Source organism: Falco rusticolus, chromosome 6 (genome assembly GCF_015220075.1).
Source record: "Falco rusticolus isolate bFalRus1 chromosome 6, bFalRus1.pri, whole genome shotgun sequence".
In the NCBI taxonomy this organism is placed as follows: Eukaryota; Metazoa; Chordata; class Aves; order Falconiformes; family Falconidae; genus Falco; species Falco rusticolus.
Genome location: NC_051192.1, coordinates 61,565,729 through 61,571,728, shown reverse-complemented (window position 1 = coordinate 61,571,728; position 6,000 = coordinate 61,565,729).

Genomic DNA, 6,000 nt, shown 5'->3' with positions numbered 1-6,000 from the left:
CAAGTTAGTGTTATTCCACATATAAAGCATATTGGATTTCTGATAGAAATAGTTGTGCTAAAGATCAATTGAAACTGTTGCTGTTGGCTGTTAGCAGGCGCTGACTCTGGGCTTCTGCTAAGGAGTTCAGAAAAGAAGGACCATTTCCCTCCATAGATTTACTGCAGTCCTTCTGCATGTTGGTATATCATAGAGTAGACAGAAAGTTATGGTCCTCGGAGAGGATGGCAGAATACATATATTTGAGAATATTAAAAGCTCATAATAGAGAGCTCTTCGATAAAGATTCCCTAGGTATGCAAAGATAAACATGTGAGCCCTAGGCTTTGAAATGTAGCATACAATTTAAAAATTACATGCTTCCATAAGCAAAAATTTGCTTTTGTAAGCATCTAGACCTTAAAACACTTCCTCTGATTTACCACGACGTTGCAAGAGGACCACACAAATATGATTTCATACGGACATTTTCTTTCTCTAAGGATATGAATGAGATTGTACAGTTCTGTCCTTTTCAGAGGAGGAATAATGAAAATGTAACAAATTATGCACCACAGAGAGAAGTAGGTATGACATGGTGGGGATGGTAGTACTAGAATTTAAACACAGGTGCCCTTAGACTTGAAACAGAAAGATATTTAGGAAGACAGCTTTATGGTAACTACACAAACTAAGCAGCAAGAAAAACATTACCTTAAAAACCTGTGTTTCAAGTTCCTTTTCCACTTTTGACTAGTCATTGGCAACATGATGGCATGTGAAGTTTCAACAGAAAATTGTGACTAACCTGTGTTGCTGGAAACGGGAATGTTCGGAAGGGAGGACTCTGCCAGAGCAGTGTGACCTGAAGCCCCGGTTGCTGCTGGCCTATTTATGTTATACTGTCCTTAAGCATTTGCCTTTCTAGAACTCCTGTGAAAGTAAGATAATTATAAATCCTCCGCAAATGTTATAGTGCCTTGCCACAACTTTATATGGATAATGCAAAGGTGGATACCTCTAGTCCATTCTTGCACCAGTTTAGCCCATATTTAAATTGCAGAAGCTGCTACATGCTATGGTGCTCTCGTGCTGGGGAAAGCTTATTTCACAGTTCTGGAGAGCTTTGGGAAGGGCAGGCTAAAGCTTCCCAAGTCCATCCCTGCCCCCTGAAAGTGCTCTACTGGCCATAGCCCCATGCTGCACCCTGAAAAAGTGGGAGGAGGTGATGGCTGGGGAGGTGAGAAGTTTGTGATATACAGAAAGAGGAGGAGAAGACATGTCCACCTTGGGGGAACTGTCTAGCTGTGATAGAGGAGTCAAATGTGCCAGTGCTGTGCCACTGGCATTTTGTCAAGGCTGGCTCTTCCCCACTCCCCTCTTCCCACTGGTGACAAACCCTCAGTGACAGAAACTACCAACCTGCAGTAACAGTGTCTGCAAGTCTCTGGTAAGCTGGGTCATGTGTTACTGGTGAGGAACTCATCCCAACCCCACCGTTAGCGTAGGGCTGGCGCTGGCACTGGCAATCGTATTTGAGCATATTCGCCAAACAAGACAGGCTGGGGGAGCTGGAGAGGGCAGGGATCATTCCTGCACTCACCTGCGCCTCCCTGAAACCATGCTCACCCTGGTCCCAGTGGTCAGACACTGTCGCGACGGAGGGAAGACACAGTCGCTCAATATGAGTGATCAGCAGACTTCGTTTATTGTACCTTACAGTCACCTTTTATGCCTTCTTATAATTAGCTCATACATATTACAAAAGTTAAGCTCATTATTGGTTAGTTGCCTAAATACCAAGCCCGCCCCTTGTTTCTCTTCTGTAGTTATCTGTTCCCACCTGCAACATTCTTTTCCCACCAAAATCTTCCTGTTATTGTGTAACAAGAACAGCCAAAGACAGTTATTTTTGCTTTACTTCAGATAAGCTGAGAGCAATGTGCATTTTTGTCCAGCCAGCTGGACTATGTCTATGTGACCCTTTTCAGCTAGCCAGTTATCCACAAGACACTGCTGCACTGCCCTGTTTGCTCTGCGCTGCTGGGGCAACCCAGCAAGGAGGTGGAACCACTATGGCTTGTGCCCACACAACATCAAAAAGCCAAGCCAGGCCATAAATGACAGCAGCCAAGGGGTGCCATGATGGGACAGCTGTGCGCTGGGCACAGAAACTTGATTTCCCATTTTGTGACCAGGACAGGCACATGTGGGGCATGCAGTGGCAGCTGGGCTTGTGTCATCTGCTGTTGATGGCAGCTGGGCATGAGTGTGATGTGCAGGGATGAAGCTGATGGTGGGGATATGGAGGTAAGCCCTTTAGTAGTTTGTTTGGATTCCAGTTTTTTCATTGTTTCGCCAGTTCAGTTGAGGGTTATTTATTTTGTTTTTAAGAATGTGCTTGAAATCCTTGTGCTCTGGGTCAGGCAGCCATCTTGCCAGTGAAGAATGGTGTGATGCTGCTCAGCGGGAGACATGTCAGGCTGTATGGCTGCTGCTTTGCAGGAAGAGCCTCTAGCTGGGGTGGAGGTGTTGCAAGGTGGCTGTAGAGCTTCTCTTCCAAACTAATATTGTCCAAAATGACCAGTGCTGGGCCATGTGTGGAGAATGTTTCTGCTCCCCTAGCCTGGGGCAAAGAGCAATTGTATTCAATAGGGCTACGGGATTATCTCGGATGGAGACATGGTGTCCCCCGCATCCCTGGGCATCGATGCCATCCTGCTGTGCCCCCCCAGCAGCCCCGGCAGCTGAGCCATGGGGGGATTTTCTGAGTTACACTTTGGTGGGCATTGAAAACTACTAACATATTTAGCAAAAAAACCCACACTGGAGACAAGAGAATATTATTAAAACATCTCCAAGCTCTCCACATGGTAGTGTTTCTTTCAATTTGATCACATAAAGATATTTTCCTTACCTGATAGCTAATAAACCAGTAGGCTGTGCAGCTTAGCTAACAGGTGCTGTCAATGCTGTTCACATTTAATTACTGAAATATCTAGGAGGGACATTGAAAGTACTCACCAACCCTCTTTACCACCAAATTTCAGAGCAGGACTGGGCCTGTTGAAGCACAGCAGACAACATCTGTGCAAATTCCTGAATCAAATACAAACTTCCCATATGGACCTAGACAAAATGCAGGGTTTATTTTTCAGTCTTTCCACTTACTGTACATATCTCCGCTCTGAGATACTGGCTCAAGACCTTCATGTTCACAGGAATTCCTACAAATTTCACCTAAACCTCAGAACATGTGTGAAAATCCCCCCTGAGCCGTGTGTACACAAATTAAATGGGCACACTTGAAAACACTGTAACCTTCATTTCCTTCACACCCCCCCCGCAACTTTTTTAGGTTAATTTATCCTGAAGCTTATATTGCATTTTGAGATCCTCTGGGAGATGCCTTCTAGAAATGCAAAACCTTGCTGCAAATAAGTTGCCATCTGCTGACAGTTCTATAGCCGTGGTTGATGCTGCCATGGGAGAGGGACTGGTTGGCTTCTTAAAGGCAAGTTTCTATCAGTCTCTGCCCAATCCCAGGCCAAACCACTGGGTCATTGATAAAACATTGCCATTTCTCACAGTCCTGGATTTACCAAATTCCAATGAGGGTAACAAATTAATTAGCATCGGTTTCCTTGGAAATCTAAAAACATCTGCATGTTTCTCAGTGTGAGACTTTTACTGAAAGAAAACTGTTATCCTGCGTAAATCAGAAAGAGCGGGCTAGGGCCAGAGGCTCCCTCACCCCACCGATGGTGTGCCAGCTCAGACCACCCAACTACCTGGTGGCTGTGGTCACCTCGAGTGTCCTCCACTTTACAGCAAGAATGCCCTCAGCGGCTCTGACAGCAGGACTGTTCCCAGCAATCCCTGCAGATGGGAATGGTCTGGGCTCTGAGACTGCCCCATCCCATGGACCTTCCCCAGCGAAGGCTCTCTCACACGTGGCCTGGCTCCCCCCGGCTTTCTGAGCTGTGGCTGATCTGTACCACCTCAGAGACGAGGAGTCAACTACTGCCCTATGCACAGGGTTCACAGTGTGGGCTCTTGTTCTGTTTTGGTGGGCCTTTTTCCAGCCATCTGCTGAGCAGATCTCAGGCTTTTCAGACAGGAGCTTCTCTCCCACACAGTGGCCTTTTTATCCCACCATGCCTGGCAGGTCAGCAGCTGCAGCCCAGGGACCAGGTGCTGCCTGGTTGCAGCCTCTTGCTCCCATGTCAGAGGGCTGACACTTCAGTGACTGGAGGATGTATTTTTGCAAGGGTAAATAAGTCTGAAAGGTATTCACTGCAGATCTGTTTTCCTTCAGCATCAAGCACTCGTGCTGCCTTCCCACTTACTGAAAAACAAACAGTAAACTGAACGTGGACCCTTTCCTGTGGTTCACCCCGGAGCTCCCAGAGCACCTCTCTGGGGAGCTGACTGGAGAGCTAGTCCTTTTGCATTTTATTTAGAGCAGATTGCTGGAGGTCAGCAATCCTTCTGTATCTGGAGACCATGCCTCAGAAAGCCTGCCCTGTCTCTATATAGAATTGAAAGTTCAGCTTGGTCCATGGGGCTGGAAGGCTGTGAGGGCGATAAGGGGTAGGCAAATAGTATCAAGGCTGTCAGCTGCTTCACCCCCCAGTTCCTGTCGCCTACACTGCCTTTGCGTGATAACCTTTCTTTGCATGATGAGTAACGCTCTAATAATGCTTATTTATCTTACGCTGCCGTAAATGCAAGCGGAGTGTTAACCCCTCTGTTTCTGACTTTCCTACTCCTTGCAGTGGTCTGTGGCAGTTGGCTCTCGCCTGGAGCAGGAGACTGTACAATGTCAAGGTCATGGCCTAAGGACTGGTCAGCTCAGGGGTGAGCTTCAGCAGCCCTGACCACCCAGCTGAGTAAAACCTACACTGAGATCTGGGCTGCAAGTGCAAAACACTCCTAAAAGTGAAGCATGTAAGAAAACCCCAGATCAAACAGGCAGAAAGCCTCATCTCCACACCTCCAAGAACCAGGTCTGCCTTAAAATCTGAGAGCGACACATAATTGTTTCCTGCTACCCACTTTCAGACATCTGTATTTAAAAATTAATCAAGCTCTTACCAATCATGGCAAAAGTTAAAGCCTTTTTCCATTTAAAGTCCCATACCTCTGGGAGATAGGAAAAAGCTTCCTGAAAAGCAGCAGAAGCCTGGCACTTACACTGCAGGCTCCCGAAGAGCTTCTACTCCAAATCAATGAGCAGATAAGGGTTGGACTGTCATAAGCTGAGTGTTTCCCACCACTGTCACCCAGGGAGCCATGAGGCTACAGATGCTGTAATGGGGTGTGCACGAAAAGGGACCATTGTGTTGGCACCCCAGAACATGCATCCTCTGATTTTAATGGACATAAGCTGGGGAGATCATTGGAGAAGAGCATTCATGGCAAAATGGTTCAGGAAATGCAGAACTGTCTTCTACTTTGCTTGAACTTCTACTTTGCTTGAAATTATGGGGGGCGGGGGGGAGGGGGGGCTGTTAAGGAAATGAGAGCAAATGGTCTCGTAGATCTCATTGCTTTTACAGAGCTAGAAATAAGAAAGTGCAAACAGCTGCATATGTCAAGGGCTAGAGATGGGTGTGGAAGCGTGCGTGGGAGCAGAAAGCAAAGCTATGCTTTCCTGTGGAGTAAAGGAGCAGCGAGAAAAGAAGGGCAGGTTTTACCTCAAAGCTTTGCATATGCCCATCCTGACAGGGCACACCACCTTACAGCTCAAGCCCCCACACGCCCAGTTTAAATTCACCATGTATTAGCACTGAGGCATATCCCACCTGGGATTGCAGGTCATGAAATGAGGAAGGAAAGGGACCCCAAGGCTGTCCTCAGAGTTAATTTTCTCTCTGTTGGTACCAGTAGCCACCCTCAGAAAAAACAGCCACTATTTTGGTCAGAAATTACCAGTATAATGTTATATATATGAATGGAGAGAGAAAAAGAAGTTCCTGAAACTGTTTCTCCTTTAACCTGTGGTCTGTATTGTTCCAG